This window comes from Psammomys obesus, unplaced genomic scaffold (assembly GCF_907164565.1).
Source record: "Psammomys obesus unplaced genomic scaffold, mPsaObe1.curated_primary_1811, whole genome shotgun sequence".
Lineage (NCBI taxonomy): Eukaryota > Metazoa > Chordata > Mammalia > Rodentia > Muridae > Psammomys > Psammomys obesus.
In genome coordinates this window covers 22,275,766-22,298,189 of record NW_026596046.1, presented here as the reverse complement: position 1 = coordinate 22,298,189, position 22,424 = coordinate 22,275,766, and the positions used below count along the sequence as shown (strand labels likewise).

General features: G+C 38.0%; 1 protein-coding gene across 4 annotated transcripts in view; it reads left to right on the top strand.

The window, feature by feature from the left end:
• The window catches only part of Zfand6 (zinc finger AN1-type containing 6), a 68,317-nt gene that overhangs the window by 14,570 nt on the left and 31,323 nt on the right, over positions 1 to 22,424 (top strand). Inside the window, exon 2 of one of the 4 annotated variants that reach the window (XM_055623095.1) lies at positions 21,186 to 21,346. The exons of the other annotated variants lie outside the window; for them this stretch is intronic. The gene's annotated coding sequence lies outside the window, so the exon portion shown is untranslated. The remainder of the gene's footprint in view (positions 1 to 21,185; positions 21,347 to 22,424) is intronic. 4 annotated transcript variants of the gene reach the window in all.

Below are 22,424 nucleotides of genomic sequence, written 5' to 3'. Positions count from 1 at the left end.
ACCACCTATGTTAGATAGAACCTGGATGTCATTCTCATAATTTTTTTTACCTCAGTTAATTACAAAATTTTAACTGTAAACCTATTGTTATCGTGAGGATCTGCCCACCTACTTCTTTGTCTTAATCTCCTTAGCACTAGCCACACTGATTTTTGCTTAAATAAATTAGAATAGTCAGCTTGCTGGCCTCCATATCATTTTTTAGCAGGTAGAATGCACTGTTGACATCTTATCTAGCTAGGATTCCTTCTTTCTGTGACTACCTACCAATAGTAATAATGCCGGCTAATTCTGGGTTAAACATTCTCTCTGGTAGTCTCTAAATAACCTTAAAAGCCATGGGACATTTGGCTAATCTGTCCAAAGTTGCCTTAGTGAGTAGATAGCTCAATTGGGTGGAGCCAAAATCCTTTCCCATCACTAAGCTTTGTTCTCTTGTTGTTTTGACGTGGAGTCTCAGTGTAGCCCAGGGTATCTGACCTTGCAGCAGCTGTCCTCCCTTGGCCTCCTGAGTGCTTGGTTGCAGATGTGAGACACCATGCCTTGCTGAGTATGCCTTTCTAGACGATGTGTACCTGTCCGTCCTTTTTTTTTTTTCTCCCTTCACACTACTCCACTTTATCTTTTAACCATCTATTTACAGCTCTTCCCTTTACAAAAGGCTCAAAACTTCTCAAGCCTACAAATGCCTTAAAGAAAACAAACATTTTCAAAACAGCATTTCGGACATTTTTTGGAGGAACATGATATAAGAAGAAGAAAAAAAATGAGGCATAGGAAAAGTGTAAAGGTAGTTTTCCATATGTGGAATTTTAAACTGTTGAATTCCTTACATTTAATGAAAGCTTGAGACCAAGCTGTGTTAGAGAAAAATTAGGGAGAATGTGAAAGTCCTTTATCTGAGATGTGGAAATGCTAATGACCACTTCTGATGCTGATAGACCCAGCCTGTATAAAAGTCTGTCATATACCTCCAGGTGTGTGAAGTGTCTGCTTAAGAGCACAAGGCAAACAACTTTGCTGTGTAATATACTGCGAGGTAGATGATGCTTCCTACCAGTTCTTCTGTATCAAATAAGACATTACCACACACACTATCACTAAAAAGAATGGAGGCAAACTCCAAACAAATACGCAGTCATTGATTTAAATGCTTTTCATTTCAATTATTTCTTTTCCTTTTACTGTCCTCTGTCATCTACCCTACAACACACACACACACACACACACACACACAAACATATATATATGGTAAAAGGTCCTTCATTGAGGAACAAGGAAAACTAGCTTTTCCATCTTAGTTTTGAATAAAAGGTAAGTGGCTAGTACTTATTTCTTTTAAAGGGAATGGTTCTCAAACATCATTGGAAATAAAGGTAGTTGAAGTAATTACTTATAGGTTGTCCATTATGTAAGCCAAAGGGGTTTTGTTTTTATTTAACCTCTTAAGGTTTTTATGAAACTATCATACTGCTCTCCAAAATTTTAAGGTAGTATGTTTACTGTCTAAAATAATGTTTAGCTAGTTTTTAATAGTGAAAGATACAAAATAACAACATATATTCAACACTATGACAGGATTTATGTTGTGATAGATTTTGATATTATATAATATAGTATGTAATTGGAAATAATTTTATGTAGGTAAGTAAAATGCAGAATCTTTAGCCAGTTTCGTGAAGCTTATAGTATATATTCAGAAGTTACAGGATTTTATAAAAAATATATTTTATTAGGAAAATTATGCTCAGAATATTATTTAAAAGGAAAATGCAATTCTGCCTTGTCTTCCTCTGAGTGACTGGACTGCAGGCCGTCCCATAGGACACAGTACTCAGCAGACTTGACTAAGTAGTTTACAGAGATCATGGGTTGTCATACTACTTACCTGCTCCTGTGAATTTGCAAATTGCTAAGATCTCCAAAGGAAGTGCATGTTGTTTGGTGACTTGGGAGGATATGAACATTTCCCATTCTGTAGGTCAGACTGTGGTTTTAAGTTACTGCTGCAGCATCTCAGCTTTTAAGACAAGATGATCAGGAAATTAGAAAAAGGGAAATCCAGCATGCCTTGAGATGATTTGTTCTATTTGCCACTCCTGGTAGGAGGGACGGAGGGACCCTCCTCCTTTTTTACACTTAATTATAAATTGAAAGTTCTACTTTACCTGAAAAGGAATGACCCTAAACAGACAAAAAAAAAAGATTGTTAGGAAAAAAAAATGTTTTAGCTTATTCCATCTAAAGTCTTCTTGGTTAGCAGATGCCATCTATATTAAGCTTCTCCTGTAGCTTGCCCTTATTCAAGCAATTCTTGACGCAGGGAAGAGGCACCCAGTGTACTTGGATAGAGCTTCTTTGTAGAGAAGTGGTAAAAACAGGATCAGGAGGCTTGGTTCAGTGATTGTAACTCCTTCATTTGTCTATATGAATCAGACACATTTGTTCTGTTTTTGCAGTGCTGTGAATCTAACCACAGGGTTTTGAACCTGCTGGGGAAATTCCCTTCCATTAGCCACATGAGCAGCCAGTCCCTCGATCTCTTTTTTTAAATTTAATTTAATGTGTGAGTGTTCTACCTGCATGCATGTATGGCATGTGCCTGTTGTAAGAGGATGTCAGAAGAGGGCATCAGACTCCCTAGAACTGGAGTTGCACAAGGTTGTGAGCCCCTGTGTGTCCGCTGGGAACCCTACCTGGATCAGGTCCACTTCAAGCATTTAATTGTAACCAGCAAGGGCTATTAACCACAAAGTCTTCTCCCTATCTACCTGTACTAAATCTTGATGTATGTGGCTTGGTCTTTGTTTTCACAAGTGGAATTGCTTGGTCATATGATAGGAAGTAAGAAATTATTAAACTGTTTTTCTTTCGCTTGCATTAGTAATTCATTAAAATTGTTTCCCCTCATCAGCACTTGGTATGATCAGATTTAAAATTTTAATCATCCTAGTGGATATAGAGCAGATACCTCACTGTGATGCTAATTCACACTTCCTATTAATAAAATTCATAGCAAATGCTAATACCCTACTTCTAGCTGGATGTAGTCTCCTGTCTTTCCAGTACTCGTTTTACTGAGACTCAAAAGGTCTTGCCTCATCTTTTCCTTTAGCTTCTGGTTCCCTCTTGAGACTCATTTCTTCCAGGACTCTTGGTTTTGTAAGGCCTGTGACCACTTCTGCCATCTACTGTGCTTCTAAACCTCATCTACTATAGGAAAATACATACATTTATGGTTTTTGACACAGCTATCGTATTTGTGTAATTTTTAAATATTTTACTCAAGGTAAAACTTTCTGTTTTGATTTTATTTCAGACTTTTATGCAGAAGTTGTGTGGAGCCCCACTCTGCCCTTATGTTCTGTCCTCCGTTCCAGTTTGGCTTGCTCTGTCATACTGTGTGTGTGTGCACATGGGAATTGATTCTCAGCAAGCTGGAGACATGTACCCCAAGTACTTTTTGCTTCCTTAGAACAGAATATTCTTTTAGTGAGATTAAGCTATCAAAATTCCTGAGTTGATGTTTGTGAATAGTATAACCTAATCTTCTCTGTTCAGCTTTGTCAATATCCCAACAGTATCTTTTATAACTTTTTTTTTTTTTTTGCCATGGATCTGAAAGTAGGAGGGAATAAAAAAGGATCTAAATAGGAGAGCAAAATTTGAACCAGAGAGAAGTTCTGACCAAAATATATAAGTGTATGAAGTGATCAAAGTATGAAGGTTTCATTGTGAGCTTTATAATTTACACTACATTTGGCCTTGTATGTCCTTTTAGGTCATAGCCTTTTCCCATCCTATTGTGTTGGTACTTTAAGCTGTTGTTGCTTTGATGTCTGTAATATCTCTCATTTCATAGTTACCATCCAGATTATTATGGGATTTCCTCAGCTTTCTGTTTCTACCTTCCTAGTTCACAAATACTTGTACCTTCCTCCTCAATCTTTTCATGATAGGAAATCATATTCCTCCTGGGTAAGGAAATTCTCTTTATATGTACAATAGGCCATTGCTTTTTAACACAGTAGGTAATGGTAGCTTTTTAAATTTAAATTAACTAAAATTAAGTGAAATTAAAAGGTTTTGGAAACTCCTTGGGGCTCATTGATACTGTATTTGATAGCATGAGTTTAGATTCCTTTATTTCCTAACATCTGAAGGATTTTGTAAGAGGCCTGCCATGATCTTGGGATTTTTCATCTGTGTATCTTTATGTGTCAAACAGTCATGTGTGTGTGTGTGTGTGTGTGTGTGTGTGTGTGTGTGTGTGTGTGTGAGAGAGAGAGAGAAAAGAAAGAAGAGAAAGAGAGGTTTTGGTCAATGAATTACATGCATTTTTTTTTCCCAAATACCCTATTTTCTGCCTTAATCACCTTTACATAGTTCTGCTTGGTATGAGTGGACCTTTCATATATTCCTGACAGAAGGATACTCAGATTTTACAACTTCTTTTCTTTACTTGTCATACAAGATGGTTCAATATATTCAATATATTTGCCTTTGTGCTAAAGAGCAGCACAGTAGGACCATGCAGTACTTAGCTTTGTCTCCTCATATTTCACATTCAAATGAATATTGAGTTGAAATTTAGGCTCCTAGGTGTTTTCTTAGAGTTAATATGCCATTTGTGTAGCTTCCCATGGCTGTGACAGTGACTAGCCTTCCCTGTAACTGCCTGAGTTCTTTCTTTCTACCTTGTCTCCTTTGGGGTAGTTTGAACTCTAGACCTTGATGTTTGTGTAAGTGCTTGACCTGTGTTTTATTATTCTTCTGCCCATCTAGAATCCAGCCTGTAGGAATTTATACCTCAGGAGTAGCAGGTCACAGTGGCTCTCTCACACTTGGTTGAATCATAGCATTGTACTTTTTTTAAGTCCAGAATGTCTATTTTGATTTAAAATACTAACCAGGCAATATCTATCATAAAATAATCTCCTGTGACATAGTAAGTAGTCTCTATGTCCTGCAGCTTCCTTTCTTTGGTTAGGTTAATGTGGGTTGGTTTGTTCAATCTTTTCTTGTTTTTCATATTGTATTGTGGTTTGCTAACTTTCTTAGTTTTGTAATAATAGTGGCTATTCCTTATTTAAATTATACAGCTCTGAAACTCTTATGTTGTGAATCTGTTAACTGGTAGGACAGGAATTATAACCACGTGCTTGTGTGTACATACACTGTGTGTGTGTGTGTGTGTGTGTGTATCTACCCTCAACCCAGGTATGGTTAACACTTGATCTTCAGGGAAATAACTCTTGAAATGAATAATTAGTGACTGTGACTCATATATCAGAATCTGTGTCTTACTCTGTAATTGATTGGTCTTTTAGATGGAATGTCTGTGTTCAGATCATTGCTTTACCCCTGCTGTGGTTGGACTATTCCTTGAGTCATACAGACGTTCAAATGAGAGAAGCTTAAGAGTACCAATACCGAGAAGTGTTAGATTCTTTAGAAGTGAGGGGTTTGTACAAAGTAATTGGGTCACTGAGGTCATAATTAGGTCAGAAGGAGTGAACTGGTCAATGGGAGTGGAATTCCTCTGAGAATGGTAGTTATAAAGGAGCAACCATGGCTTCATAATCTGGCTTCCTGTCTTGACATGTGATTTCTTCCACATGGCTCCTGCCAATTGCTCAGTGCCATCTGCCATGACGCCTTCACTAGAGGTCAAACCTCTGGGGTCACCCAATCTTGGCCTTTCAGAATCAAAACAAGCTAAGTAACCTCTTTGTAAAGTATGCATGTATTTTGTTGCAGGGACAGAAAACAGACTACTACAGTGACTTGCTAGCTGTGTGATATGAGTCAGCTCTATGATTTCTCTAATTTCCTCAACTATGAAGTTTCTACCTCCAGAGGACATTGTGAAGATTAGAGGGAACAATTCAAAGCATTTATCATGAAAGTCCTCTTCTGTTCTTATCTTGTCCTGCTATGAGCTTGCTGGCAGCTTCTACAGTCTGTTCTACCCTATTGTCTTTTTTACTCACAGAGGCAGTAAGCTACCTAAGTGAATTTCTAGTAGATAGTTCTGCAGAGAGAACCCAGGCAGCCAGACACACCTGCAATTCTTATATTGGTGTTAAGTAGTGAGAGACCCTCTCTCAGCCCCCACCCCCGCCTCTACCTCCCCCAAAAGAACCAGAAGAAAGGTCTTAAATAGAGTTGTATTGGAGAGGTGTTTGTTCCCTGCTTCTAGTTAGAACACTGAAATTGGAGCTTGGGAGCATAAAATGACAAGTAGCAGGTAATGGGGTATTGTGATTTTTTCCCCCTAGGAGCTGTATTCCTTTGGGCAGCATAGTCTTTTGTTGTTTGGTTGTTTATTTGTTTATATGTGTTACTGTTTTGCTTGTACATATATCTGTTTAGCATCGGCATACCTGGTGTCAAGGTTAGAAGAGGGCATTGGACCCCTGGATCTGCTATGTGGGTGCTGAGAATTGAATTTAGTCCCTCTGCAAGAACAATATGTGCTCTTAACCGCCGAACCATCTTGTAATTCTAGGCAGTACAGTCTTAATTATTTTCTTTTTACTTAAAAAATTTTGAAACATTTAGAAATTCTATTTTTTGGCATTCATAAAATATAAGGCCATATTTCTGAAGCAGCACCCAAAATTAAAATGTTCCTTTGCTAGACTTGTCAGTGGTGGCAGAGGTGGTGACAACTTCCTGATGTGTATAACAGTCTGCGTTTTTTTGTTTTGTTTTGTTGTTTTTCAACATAATATTTTTATTGATTCTCGGGAATTTCACATCATGTACCCTAATCACACTCACTTCCCACTCCTTCCATGTCCATTCCCCCACCTTTTTGACCCCCTCCCAAGAGTTAAAAAATAAGGTTAAAAAAAATAGAAAAAAAAAAAGACGTCTAATTTGTGTTATCTGTATACTCACTGGAGCACGGTCAAACTCTCATTGGCCTGACACTGCAATAGAACTGAGTCCTTCCTCTCCCATATCCCCACCAGATGCCATCAATTCTGAGTTCTTTTCGTACACCTCCATTCAGGGAAAGCTGAATTCTTGACTGCAGTAATGAATTTCAAGGTGGAATAATCTGAAGCTGACATGGAGTTTATTAAAAGGATGGTTTTGTGTTTTGTTTGTTGTTTTGTTTTGTTTTAATGTGGTTTTAAGTGCAGAGAAAGAGAGGCACTTGGAAAGCATAAGGCACACCCAAGTATATGTATAAGCTTCTCAAGGTAGAACTATGCTTTGTTGTAGTCACAATAATCATACATGTGACTTTGTGAGTTTCAGAGCTATGATCTTCAAAGGGTTGCTGAGAAATGTAAATGAGGGGCCAGATAGTGAAGGTACTTCCCATAAAGGCTAATGATGGGTTTGTTTCCCAGGATCCACATGGTAGAAAGTGAGCTGACTTCCATAAGAATGCTGTGAAATGTGTGAGTCCACACATCAAATAAATGTAATACTTTTAAAAAATGTAAATAAGATACAGGAAAATTCCTGAGGTAAAAGACAGGATTATAGTAAATAAGGTGACATTGTAGATTACAGGGATGCTAGAAGTTTGGCTAACTTCACTATAAACAAAAGTTAATAGACCTTGTTGAGAGTCTCAGAAAATATCCAAGAAAGGAGTAAGACCACACCTGAGACTCTAAATTCTAAGGCTTTAAGCCTGGTTCCTTTATTACTGTTTTAACGTTATTTGAAAATATCTTCATGTAAAATGAATGTCTTCACAACAGATTTGATATTTATGCTGGATCTTGAGTCTCAGCTGACAGTAGACTTCACACAGTCTCTGGAGTGACTACTTTTCTATCCCATATTTCCATAATCTCCCCTCTCTTGCTGCCCTACCTCAAACCCACCAAAAGTTTTGGTGTTTTCACTAAAGTGTTCTTTGAAGTTAGGTCACAGTTCAGTAGGTTTTGGTTTAGAAGGTGTTCTCATCAAAGCTCTGACTCCGTTTGCCAGGCAGAAGTCACCAGAGAAAATACTGTGGAAAAGTATTTCATCAGTGAGTCAGGATAATGGTTCTCTAGGTCCAGTGACTTGTAAAGTAAAGCAGGGAGATTTACTTGAGTTCAGGAGTTCAAGGCTCAGCTAGCAGTGTAGACCCTGTTTCATGGGTTGAGGGAAAGAAGGCATTGCAGGTGCTTAATGACTGGCATGCGTGTGATGAAGCACCAAGCCATGTTTTAACAACAGGAATTGTTTTCTTAGAATAAACAAACGTCCCTTAAAAGAAAATAGGTTACCAGGATCTTTTTGTCCATTTGGTTTTGTTGTCATTTTTTTAAAGTATCTCATTTAGATAAAACAATCTTTAAAAAAAAAATAAATGCAGTGTTACTATAAAAATCAAGTGAAATATTTTAGATTAAAAAAAGCACTTAAGGTTACTGATTTGTCCTTAATATCCTTGATTCATTCTTCTCCTTAATAAGAAACATTCTAATTTTAATACATATTTAATTACATCCTCAGTACAACCATTAGTATTAGCAGCTGATTGCATTCCTGAGTTTGAACGTTTGCTCCTGATAGTGTAGAAATCTTCTCAGACTACAAACAAATCATTTACAATGACTAGTTAGTTGACAGATTAGAAGCTATTTTGCATTTTCAGTACCTTAACTTTTTCAGAGAGAGCACTAAATAATTTGGAGTGCTTGTCAGTATAGAGAGAATGATAATCCAGTTCACTGTTGTGTGGTCATTTGATCCAGACTTACGGTAGTTCTTAAAATATGAATAATGGTAGGAAGAGTAAGTATTTCATACTGGCCAGAACCTTTGCATGTTAATGCTGAGAGAAAGGGTAATGCTGATTGAGTAAGAAGAGGGAAGATAACCTTGTACTGCAAGTACATACTTTGCACACTGCCTGCTCTTTGTTAGCACCATAAGCTATTATTAAATAATGTTCCAATCAAATAAAAAAGTAGCTAAGACATGTATACCTATACCATGTTAACCTGTCACACACAGCTCAGCTTTTTAAAAAAACATTTCATTTATTTATTTGATGTATATGAGCACTCTATCTGCCTGTACACCTGCATGCCAAAAGAGGTCATTAGAGGCTGTAGATGGTTGTGAGCCACCATAGAGTTGCTGGGAATTGAACACGGGTCTTCTGGAACAGACGACAGTGTTGAGCCATCTCTCCAACCCCCTAGCTCAGCATTTTTATTCCACTTTTTCTTGGATTTTTATGGATGGAATCCAGGGACTTGTACTTGCTGAGGAAGTACTGTGCTACTAATGCACTTTTCCAGCGGAACTGAAATTTTTTCAAAAATCATGATCTCAAGAAATCTAGTTATTTCATCATGAGCTGGCTAGTTTTTATGTCAGTTTAACACCTGAGTCACCTAGAGGAGGGAGTCTCAGCTGAGAAAAATGCCTCCTATAAGTTCAGGCTGTAAGGCAATGCTGGAGGACATTTTCTTAATAGTGATTGATGTGTGAGGACCGCACTCATTTTGGGTCTTCAGGCAATGCTACCCCTGGCCGGGTGCTATAAGAAGGGAGGCTGAGCAAGCCATGAGGAAAAAACCAGTAAGCAGCACCCCTCCATCAGCTCCTGTCTCCAGGTTCCTGCCCTGTTTGAGTTCCTACCCCAGCTGTCTTCAGTATAAGCCAAACAAACCTTTTCCTCCCCAGCTTGCTTTTGGCCACGATGTTTGTCACAGCAGTAGAAGTCCTATCTGAGACATGTATTTTTTACTTGACCTGTTTTCTGACTGGGCAAGCCACCCTTCTGATGGACTTCATAGAAGTTGATTTTAAAATTCAGAAAGAAAAGAACTGATTGCTTAAGATAAAAATTCTCATTCCTTCAATGTGTGACTGTCTTGAAATAATCTGAACATAGGCCTTTTGTAACTTTCTGTGAAATTCTGATACATTATACCAGCCAAGAAAAGAGCTGGGAGAGTGAAGTGCCCATGGAGCACCCGAGCCTCTGGCTGCCCTCTTAGTGTAGCAGACTTTTGGGGGCTCCTCTCCCAGTGTGAGAGAAAAGCATGCACAGTATTCTTGTGTGGATCAGGTTCTCACCCTCTGGAAATGATTGGGGCACAAAGAGTGAATGAATCTAGGTCCCCCCCCCCCCAAGACAGTTTTCCTGTGTACCACAGCTTTTCCACTTAACCTTAAATTTAGTACCAAAACTGGAATGAAGCCAGAGAGTACTGGCTTTGCTGGTTAGGATACACAATACATTTTCATAAGTGCAGTGAACTAAATATGGACCAAGACTTATACATGACATGCTGAAAATTGTGATTCCTCAGACTTCAGTGATTCTGAGAAGACTTCTAGGAGTCAAGTTCATACTATGTGTACAGAGGAAGCTCTCAGAGAGGGTTCTTTTGTATTCCCACCAAAACCATTACCTAACTTCATCTGGGCAGCTCCTTTCACAGTGGTGCTGTTTGCAGGACACCGTCTCTATTGTAGTCTGTAACAGTTTTTGAGAAATCCATTTTTTCTTGCTCCTTATATTTTGCCCAAGAAACTTAACTTTTACTTGTTCTTTAAGTCCTTTCATGGGAGGAAAGTATTGTGAGCAGAGAAGAGGCCTAGGTTTTCTCTATACAAATTTCTACTTTTGTGGATTGGAGAGGAAAAAAAAGCACTTCCTGCCCAAGCAGGAGTACTCTGGTGCCCAAGTACCACATAAAATTACAGGGTTCAGCAGGCTACCTGTAGCTCCAGTGCTCTAGAGACAAAGATGGAACCCCTCAGGTAAGCTGAGTAGTCAGACTACCCAAATGGGCAAGCCCTGGATTCTGCATTAATACTAAGAAGGGAAAGGATCAAATGAAGAACTCAGTGTCTGCCTCTGGCCTCCATGTGTATGCACAAATTCACACATGTGTATTTATACCCAAATACCCACGTACATAGATACACACACATTCAAAAGAAAAAAAATCTTATTTATTTATTTATTTATTTATTTGTTTGTTTGTTTGCTTATTTATTTATTATTTTGACAACTTCTGGCTGTCTGTGGAAATGGCTCACACTATTATGGGCACCTTTCTGTTCATCATGAGCTTCAATTTAGCTTCAATTTTCTTTGTTTTACCTAGTCATTTGCCATCCCTTTCCCTCATTGTGTCCAGGAATATTATGTTTAATTGAAGATAGAGCTTGCGCTAATATTTTGTGTGGTATGTATGTGAATGTCAGAGGACAGCTAACTTTGTGGAATTGATTCTATCCTTCCAGCTATTTTTTTTTTGGGGGGGGGGGTGTTTCTGGGGATCAAAGTCAGGCTGCCAGGCTGGTTTAGCTTAGCAATGTTTTCCTCTACGATATTGAAATTGGAAGTCCCTGTGCCCCTTTTATTTAATACTGCATTTGTTCAGTAGTTCAGAATGAAGCATATGAAATGGACCATCATCCCCCTATCAGGAGAGTAAGTACTACTACATTATTTCAAGACAGACCATCTTGATAACTTTTTCATACATGCTTTAACCTCCACCTCCATAAATTTTTACCTAATTTCCCTAAAAATTGAGTATTGTTAATTTGAGTATTACCACAGAGATTTAGTTATTCTTCTAAATAGTAAGACAGTGATAAATAGTGCTTAGTCTTAACCAACAATTGATGGTTAGTTAATAACCACATTTTTTTTTTAAGGTAGAGTCTTAGATGGGTGCCCTCAAACTTGCTCTCTGGCCCAAGAATGACCTTGCGCTGTGTGTCCTCCCTCCTGAGTACTGGGGTTTCAAGGGTGTGTGATACTATGCCCAGTTTATGTTGTGCTTAGGGTCAAGCTCAAGGTCTTCATGTGTGCTGGTAAGACACTTTACCATTTGAGCTACATGGCCAGCTACTTTGTTATATCTACCTAATCAAAAGCATTATTAATACCAAAATTGCAAATACTATTTCTCTAAATTTTACGATGTCCCCCAACCCCCTTTTACAGAATTCTTTTAGGAATGCAATAACTCAAAACTCAAAAAAGAGACAAGGTCTAAAAGCTGTCATCAGCTGGGTGTAGTGATTGCATGCCAATCTCAGCACACCAGAGACAGGTGGTTTAGTAGTTCAAAGCCACCCTGTGCTACTTGGTGAGACATATTAAAAAACAACCACAAAAAGTTGGAGTTTTCCCGAATCACTAAATGTGGGCTCCTTCCACTCTTCTTGCATTCTGATTTTGTTTTAAGACAATCTCTCTATTTAGCCCAAGCTGGCCACAAACTTTTGGCAGCCTCCCTGCCTCAGCCCAGTCTCTTTGACAGTGTGAGCCAGTATTCAGCAAACATCAGTCAGTCTTCTTATACAGCATCTAAACTAGTTTGCTTGTATTATATTTTATTCGTTATTTTGTGTATGACGGGCATAAGAGCCTGAGTACTGTGTTTGTGGAGGCAGAGGAGAACCCTTAGAGGATAAACAGTTCTCCCTATTCACCAGATTTACATCTGCAGGCGTGTGCATCATGTGCTTTTACCACCTCTCTGGTAGTATATGAATGCTTCTCAAAGTAAGGCAATGTTAAGCCTGAAATCACCACCCAGAGGCTACCATTCACAAATGCAATTGGCAAGAGTGTTTTATTTTGTGAAAAACTGCATGCATTGGTCAAACCATTTTACAAAATGGCAACCCTAGACAATGGCACGCAGGCCTTTTTATAGGAAACAAGGGGAATTTTAGCAAGGGTTAGGTAATCTAAAACCTCATTGGTAGTTGCCAGGGAAGTTGCACAGGATTTCTCATTGGCTTGTGTTCAGGTGGTCAGTGGGCTGCATTCTTGTGCCATGAATATTTAACTACAGGTGAGCTAAGGCTGCCTAGCACAGATGCCCCATCCTGGGATAAGATATTTTCCCATTCTGTGGTTATGTTCAGGCTGTTTTGGGTAGAGGATTTTATGGTCTTGTTCCTGGAATTGGTGATCTATGGCCTAGTTTCTGGCACTGATGACTTTTAAAGGTAGGCCTAGTCCTAAAATGGAGACAAATTACGTTGTCCTCTCAACAAGGCTGAAGGGTATCTTTTAGAAGTGTGCACTTTGGCCTGTTAGTGGACTGAAATATTTTGTAGTTACCACCTTCACAGTAATTTAAGACCCTTTTCATTTCCACTGTAAATATGTACTTACTGTGTTCTGTGTTAAACATTACCTATGATTCATGAAGAGTCTTAAGAATCCCCCAAAACACAGGGTGTAGTGGCGCCCTCCTTTAATCCCAGCAGAGGCAGGCAGATCTCTGTGCAATTAAGGCCAGCCTGGTCTGCAAATTGAGTCCAGAACTGCCAGGGCTCTCTTACACAGAGATACCCTGTCTTGGGGGGTGGGGGGAGAGGAATCCCGGAGAACTAGTGCTAGCTTTGAAAGGTTTTCAGAAACCAGCTCTTTAAGAATAGAATAGGTAAGGGATTTGCATCTCTGATGCTTTTTATTCTGAGCTTTGAGACACCCATCTCAAGGTCACATAGCAAAAGATGTTCAGTGATTATTTCAGAAAATTTCCAGTGTTTTAAATTTTATCTCTTGAAAATTTTGGCTCCCATTCTCCTATTGGGAGTTGGATCTTGTCTACCTTCTTAAAGCAGTCTCTTGTTTCTGCCACTCTATACTTAAAGCAAGCTGGCCCATGAACTTCCATAGGAGTGCTGGGATTGTATATATATACTACCACTTGCAGCTTTGTAACATGGGTTTCAGGCTTGTGCAGGAAACACTTTCACCCACTAAGCCATCTCTTTAATCTTTGGTTCTAGCCAATTTAAAAGTAGGCCTTGGGGACTTTGACTTTCTTATATTGAGGCCAATGCTGGAGTCTAGTGGATTTCAGATTTAAGACCAATAAAGAGCTGTTACTGAGACCTGTGCTAAAGAAGTGGAAATTGGGTCCTGGCTAACATAAAAAGCTCAGTACCTAGCAGTTCATTTTGTAGTTTTTCAAACCACAAGTGAATCAGAGGAGAAAAGCCTGGTCTTTAGGTGAGAGTTAGACCTGTAAGGCCTTCCCACTCCAGGAACTTGAGTTATTAAGGTTATGGCAATTCAGTATAGAGGTCAGGTCAGTGTAGATCAGTCTGAGTGACTGTTAAATAGTTTCATAGTTAATGTGTTTCTACTTTTTCTTCCAGTTAAAGGAAACTTTGAAATAGGTAAAGGTGGTAATGATTTTTTTAACATTAAAAATAGTGAAAATGCACATGCGTGCATTGTAATGGGGTGGGAAGGAGACTCTCTTGTCCACACTTGTAATTTCTGTTGACTTCTTTTTCTTAAATAGCCTTTGGGTATATTTATGATATAAATTTTTGAGGAGAATATAGCATAGATCAGAAAATCTTGCCAACAAAGTATTTGTCATCTACTGTACTACATTTAGACTGTCATAGTTTAATAACTTTTTGCAGGTTATTTAATGATAGAGAAGAAAGAAAGGAGGTAATTTTGGCCAGGTTACTGTATGCTATACTGTTACAGCATTTTGTCATTGACCCTACAAAAATTAATGGTGGGAAAGATGTTGGTAACTTCAGTTTTGTGAGAATGAGTGTATTTGGTGTACTGATGTGTAAAATGGAAAAATGTAAAGCAAGTATTACCCTGTCACACAAACCCTCTAATGTCTGTGTTAAAACACATGTTTTTAAACACGTAGGCTAGAAACTAGAAATGCGTTGGAGTGATGAACAAGGCAGGCACAAAGTATAATGGGTTGAATTTCGTGGAGTGGAATACAGCTTATTAACCTCTGCTTTCTTTTTGAGAAGTGTCTGTGATTCTATATTTAGTTTTCTCCACATACATTTATCCTACTACCTGCACATAGCATTTGTGAGATAACTGTCAGCCAGGATGAGTGATCAGAGGGACTGATTGGGAAGGGTTAGTGATTGTTGGAAGCTTTTAAGAGCTCTGTTACTACCTTTTGTTGTTGCTGTTGGTTGAGTGGTAGAATTTAACATTTACATGGTATTCTAACTGGTTAAGATTTAGGGACAGACTTATTGTCTACATGTATTGGTCTTGCAGTTTATTTCCTTCAAGACTGCACATTTTACCTAGTGAGTGTTCAGGAAGGTGATTAACCTGGAGTATGCATGTATCTGGGCAGTACTAATATACTTATAACTCTGATAGAGTTGAGAATAATTTTTGAACTTGAAGGGCTAGTCTTTTTAAAAACTAGCAGTTGTTGATATTTTCATATGAGTTGCTTTTAAACATTTGCAGTGTTCTGTATAAAAGTCACATTTAAACATTTAAAAAGATATAAAATAATGTATTAAAGATTCAAACAGAATTGTAAAATATTAGAATTTAAGATTCAGTCTGTTTCATATACAAAATGAAATAACCTATTAGAAAGTATATTTTGAATCTATTCAAATACATGTGCTAAGCAACAATCTTAGTTTCTTTTCTTAAAAGTTATTGTTAGAGAATTTCGTGTATGAGTACTGTATTTACATAGTTCCTTCTCCCTCTCCTTTCTCCAACTTCTCTGCCCTTTTCTTAAACTCATGGACTCTTATTCTTTAATCATTATTGTTATTCGCATGTAAATTTAGAAATAGATCCTGTTGAGTTAATGTTGATCATATATATATATATGTTTTGGACTGACTGCTTGGGACTGAATCCTCTATCAAGGGGTTTGTCCCTGGAGCAGATGGATTCTCTCTTTTTCCTCAATGCTGAGTGTGACCTGTAGGTTTTCAACTAGAGGTGGGGACATGTGAGATTTCTCCCATCCATATTGGCAAAACACCCTGTTTTAAGAGGGAGGTTAATATTAAAAATAAAACTATTCTCATTTAGAAATGAGGATCTTTTCTTTTAGAAAGTAAAACACTTGATTAGTAAAGTCCTGGCTTTCTCCTGAGCTTTATACTTTGTTTTTATTTAAATTGTAAATTTGTAAAAATAGATTGTTATAGCTATAAGTACTCAATTTTATTTTGATAAAAGTATTTCCTTCTTAAAATATAAATATACAAGTAAAACATGATACAGCAACATTTCACTTGTGAAGGAGATACATTATAGCATGTTTATTTGTTTTTGGTTTTTTCCTATTACAGAGTATTTCAGCAAAAGGACTAAGGCTGTTGTTACTGGAAAGTTGATTCCTTCACTCAAATTCCTTATTTTAAATAAAAAATCATTAGTTTGTGTAGAATTTTGGCTGTTGGGACAGGCCACAGAAGAACCCTAAATGTCTCAGATACTTAGCTACAGAAGTGTTTTTTTGAGACAGGAAGCAGATATGTTTGCCTGTGTGAGTTTTAAGACGTTCGTCAATGGGTTTTTTTTTGTTGTTGTTGTTGTAGTCTTTAGAAAAAAGACAGGAAGGGCTTGTTTCTAGCTGGAAGCCCAACCAGTAGGTCCTCCATATAGCGTTCTGCATGAAGCACTGTGAGCTCTACAGCTCCCTGAGAGAACTTGATCCTGTCTGTCTGTGTGTTTGTTTGTTTAAGAAACACACCAGTATTTCTTAGATGTGGTCTTTCAGGTTTAAATTAGCTTAAATCTTAGGTTTGAATTGTCCTGGTTTTATTCATAGTGTATATTATTCTGATTCTTTTATGACAGCATCATCTGCCTGCTGCATTCAAGGAAGTGACCATTAGATTTAGATCTTAGAGACAAATATGAAAGCTGAGATAGAGGTATGGCGCAGATAGAGGATTTAACCTACCTTTACTACCCGGGATAGAAAGCAAAGGCAGGGATTGGGATTGGAGTGAGAAAGTTTTACTATTGAGTGTTCTGTAAGATCTGATGATGTGTGCGGTAGATGTTTGTAGGTCAGATCAGTCTATTACAGAGCCTGTCTGAAAGAAGGCACAGCACAGCTGGAAAGCAAGGCCTAGAAAGAAGCAGCAGAGGGACCAGTAGATGGTCTGTCCTAGACCGCTGCTACCTGGTAAAAGCTGGGATCCAGTCTAGCAGAGGAAGCTGAATGCTTCCCAATTTTTGTTAGCCCAGCTCCAATTCTTGCCTCTCCCTCCTCTGTGAGACAAAGCAGGTACATGATTTACCACTCTCCTTTCTACTGTGTTGTGAGATTTTACTAGTGCAGAAACTGCTGCTTTAGGCCTCTCAGCAAGTTTTAAGGAAAAGGGCTTACGAGCAGCATGGTCATATTGTCTTTGGTGCCGAGGAACAAATCTGTAAACTTGCAAAGCAGCGCTTTACTGCTGGGCCCCACCACCCACCCTGCCTCTTCCTCTGCTCTGCTGGAGTTTTTGTTGTTGTTTTTATCACTGGAATAGTTGTGATTTGTCTCTGGTGTTTAGATGTCAGTGATTAATCTTCTGTGTCTTTTCTAGGTGCAGGATGCTCTATATTGAATGTTTGTGTTCCTCAGCCCTTATTGATTGGCATCACAGAACATTGTTTTTAGGTGGAAGATTTGTCCTGATATTTTCTGTTGATTGATCATTAGCTATTGCTTTGGTTCTGCCTTGCTACCTGGCATAAGCAAAAATTAGTTGAATTTGGAGTTTTTAGTAAGGAGACATGCTTGCAGATTAGGAAAGGCAGTGCTCTTGTAGAGGCGTACTTCTTCGACTTTGGTGAAGTATGGCAAAGGTTTCACCAGTACAGTAAGGAAGGAGGGCAGGAAATTTCAAATCTGTGCAGCACAAGTTGTCATTTGTATGGCATATATCAGTGAGCACTCATCTGTGGTGATCTGTCAGCTCCTGTTTCCTGTAACTCATTGTGGGTGATGACCATAAGTTAGCTCAACTTAGACTGGAACTTGAATACAGTTGTAAGAAATCTAGATGCTAGTGATTATTAGACTATCAGCTTCCAGTACTTTCTAAATATCCGAAATTTAAGCTTATAGAAAATTACAGCAACTGTGTAAATCCTGTGTGCCACTTAGCAGGGTCTGACCTTCCTTAATATTTTTCTGAAAGTGTTATTGTACTGTTCTAGTCAGATGTTCTTTGGTTGTGGTTATGTGTGCACAACTGCTTATATATACTTATATACACATGTGGAGACCAGGAGACAGCTTCAGAAGATGTTCACCTTCTTTTTTCAGGAAGGTTTGGTTTCTCTGACTTGGGGCCAGCCCATTAGACAAGGCTGTCTGGCCAGAGAATCCCAGGGATCCTCCTACCTGAGTTCCCAGCACTGTGTTCCACTGTTCTTGTTATTTTTGATTTGGGGCTGGTCTGTTTGTTTGTTGACATGGGTTCTGGGGATCTAACGCAAGTCCTGTTCTTGCACAGCAAGTAGTTTTACCAACAGTCAGTGTTTTTCTTGACTTGAGAATTTGTGTGCATCATATTGTGCTACCTTGTATTCTTTTAGCATGTGAACATTAGCATATGTCCTTCCTGAGGACAAGGACATTGTATTTCATAAGAACTTTACAATAATGTTTATTTTGGTTGCTTGCCTCTTTTTCTTTTCTTTTCTTTTTTTTTTTTTTTAGACTAGGTCTCTCTCTGAAGCACACACTGGCTTGAAACTCAAGGCAGTATTCCTGCTTCAGTCCTAGATGCTAGCTGTATAAGCATGGATCACTATATTCCCAACGCCAGTAAATGTTCATTAACTTGTTTATTTCAGTCCAGGAAATCTAACCTGGACTACTCGCTGCCATTTTCTGACACATTTCTTTGTCCTCACTCATGTTCTTAGGGACATTTCCTCAGGTTGTTGCTGCTGATACCACTGTTGTTGCTGTTCTTTATAGGCACTGATGCTTTTGAAGTGGGTGGCAAACATTTTGTAGACCATCCATCAGATTGGGCTTAGCGGTGTATTCATGCCTGAGGTTAGGAAATGTCTGTCTATGGTGTGAGCTTCTCATTGTACCACATTAGGAGGCATGTGTCCACCCGTATCTTTGTCAGGTATAAATTTTGGTTTTCTGATTAGTATGAGATCTGTTGGGGTCTTCTTTTTCAAAGTTATTTTTCTGTTCTACTAAGTCACCTATGGAGATACACCTTGAAACTCAGTACTTAGTGGCCCTCATATAACCTCCACCCACCAGTTTTAACCCTCTCACAATTTATCCTGAATCATCTACTACAGTTGTGGTGACTCAGGGGATTAATCTTAGGTCTTTAATTGTGTGAGCTGAAAACTGCAAGAGGGAACCTGTTTTCAGCTGCTGAGCCCCTTGGCTTTAAACAGTATTTAGTGTTGAGCAGGAAGCTGTCTCCTGTAATTTGTACGAATTGTTTTAAGCACTTTTGCACTGTTTGAGATAAACCTGCTTTTTTCCTTTCTCTTTAACAGCATTTCACTTGTGTTCTTGTTATTTATTTATTTATTTTACACTTGTGTTCTTTTTTCCCCCCTTAAGGTTGCTCCCTCTAGTTTCTCATTTGTTACTCCAAAGAGATAGCTGGCTTCCCTGAATTTATAGCCATTCTGTCATGTTGCTGGTAAAGCTGATTTACTAGTGGTATACTTGACTATTTGATGCTCAGTTCCAGACATGGCTTGCTTTAAATATAGTTGATCACTGTGACCTGTCATCTAATCAAGCTTGAGGTTCAAGAGCATTGGGTTAAGGAGACAGAAAGATCCAGCCTCAGTTCTGTAGTCTGCAAAGGATGTGTGTAATGTACAGACACTTGTAAGAAAGAGGGTAGAGCATGTCTGCAAAATCTTGTGTGAAAGGTTTTCTAGGAAGTTACAAACTTTGTGAAATATTGGATTATTTCTTCAGTCGTTTGTGTTTATGTAGGTTACAAAGAAATATTTGTTTTGAATAAACTCATTAGTCACCTTTCATAGCATAGCGTGACTTATGCAGTACTTTAGCATTAGATAATGTAAAGTATTTAAAATACTTGGAAGCCATGACTTTGAGAGCTATTTCTTCGTTTTTTTGTTTTTTGTTTTTTGTTTTTTTTAAGTCACGCTGCATTTGCTAAGCATTTATCTTGTATTAATGAAATACTAAAGCTTGTCTTAAACTTTACTATGGATAATGAGAACAGTATAGATATATTGAAACCAGTGTTCATATAAAAAAAAAAAACAGATGGGTATCTGGATTTTCAAGAACAATTTTATTGAAATTTATTTTGCCTGAAGTTTCCTGCCAATAAGAAAGAAAAACATTGAGCCATCTAAGCCTAAAATCTGTTCCTGTGTGTAGCTCTCTGTTGTAGTAGTAAGGCCAGAATTTTAAAAATAGATTGGATAAAGATACAGGCAATAATACTATTCAAGAGTACTCTGTATCAGTTTTCTGACATTCGTTTACTTATTGTGGGGTCATGGTTGGAAGAGAAGTACACATATGCCACGGCATGCATGTGGAGGTCCAAGGACAATTTGAGTCAGTTTTTTCCACTAGTCGGTCTGGGGATCAAACTCAAGTCTTCAGGCTTGGCTTCAAGAGCCCTTACCAGCTGATTCATCTTTCTAGTCCCTGCATCAAATTCTTAAATGTCATTTTCATCTAGGAGTATAATTTTTTTTAAATGGAATCTTCTAACTAAAATAGTTTTATTTGTTTCTGCAGTGCAAAAATGTCATGACTCCCTATGTATACAGTAATGAAATGGAGATAGGATTTTACCTGTAATCACCTCCTAATTTGAAAACATGGTTTTTCTAGTGTTTTGTTTAGTTCAGTTTGAGAAGGGTTACATATTTTTTTACAGAAATGCATTCTTAGTTTTGAGAGAAGCTGTCCCCCACTGCATTTGTCTGCAGCAATGGTGGTACTGTAGGGACAGAAACAGGACCTGTACTATAGGTCTTTCTATCCCATGTCAGACATAAAGCTAGTAACTCCTACTTTCAGAACAAGACTAGGACCTTTGTTTCTAAGAGCTGTTACAGAGTTGTCCATGGAGCACTGAAGGTCCTCAACATGTAAAGATGTGGCATTAATTCTAAGTAAGCTGGTATGGCAGTTATTCTAAATAAATTGCTAAGCTTCAGAAAAATTGAATACCTAGTTAACTAACTTCAGGTTAAATGGTTATAAAAAGTAACTCTTGCTCACATAAGCTTATGGCCCTGTGTAGAAGAATTGCTAGGTCACGGTTATATATTAGTATACTTTTTCATTAGTGCCAACACCCCTCTTTGTATCACTGAAATAGTGAAAGCATTCTTTTAACTTTTAGATGATTAAAATGTGATAAATTTACTTGATAATTTTTAACTGTCTCAACTCTGTTTCGTGTTAAATGTGTTACAGGAATGAATCTGAAGTCTGCTGCAGTAAAACACTGAAGGCTTTAAAATGTTTTCTTGCATAAAACTCAAACTTTAAGTAGCTGCTTATGAGGATAGGAAAGGCAGGAAGCTAATGTCTGTCTCAAGACACAGGACAGCTGTTTGCTCATCAACCTCAACTGTGTGAGTAGACTTAAGCCTGTAACCTTATGTAAGTGGACATAGAACTTTAAATTAAGTAAAGATACAACTGAGTCGGCATGATGAGACTTGAAGGCCTCTTGTTTCTGGTGGGTAGGATTTGAGGGGTGACTTGGATAGTAGATTTTTAGTCATAAGATATTATTAGCAGTAACGCAATGCTGGTGATCACACAACTTTAAGAAATTACCTTAGTTAGAATCTGCATGACTAATTTTCTTGTCAAGAAAAGATTATGATTTTTAAAAAATTGGTGTTATTTTATAGTTAATTTTAGCCAACGATAAAATTTGTTTTAAAAATTATGTGATACTAAAAAGGAAATTTCTTTCTTATAATCTAGGAATTTATACAGAGCATTACCTGAAACAAAAAGAATGCTTGTTTCTTAAGTGTAGTTTGAAATATTTTAGTGTGTTTTATTATTAAAGAACTTGGACACGATAAATTCATAGTGTGGATGTGAAAGGATTTTTCTCTCTTTTGCTAAGAGTTATCACCTCAAGAATCCTCTTAAGAAGATACCTGTTTTCCTTTTTTGTTGATGGATTTTAGGAATGAGGCTCTAAATTGGATTCCCTTCTCTTCAGAAGGTGTGGTGTGTGGATGGGTTTCTGGAAGTGTGCAGGGACTGAGCAGAGTAGTCATCCTGTCCACAGACGCAACATTTAACTGTGGGTGAGGCATTGAGCTCGCATCAGAGGTTTGCTTGCCATGTTTAAGAGGAGTCACTTTCTCTTTAATGTCACAAATGGACTATCCTTCAAAGCAGTGAACAAGAAGACACAGAAAGCAGTGAAGAATGTGTATTGAATATGGATAATTCCTTTGAAAACAAAAAAAAATCCAAAGGCTTCTGTTTGCCCATTCTCTTTATTCATTGGTCAGGTGATACACATGTTTGTATCTAAGGAGCTTCAGAGGGGTGATATGATATCTCGTTTAAGAATGACAAGCCTCATTTTACTGGTGTTCTGGCCTACTGATCAGACAACTTAACTCTAGCCAGTAGTTTGGCACTTTGCTGATAAAGCCAAGATAAATTATTTGGTGCTGCTTT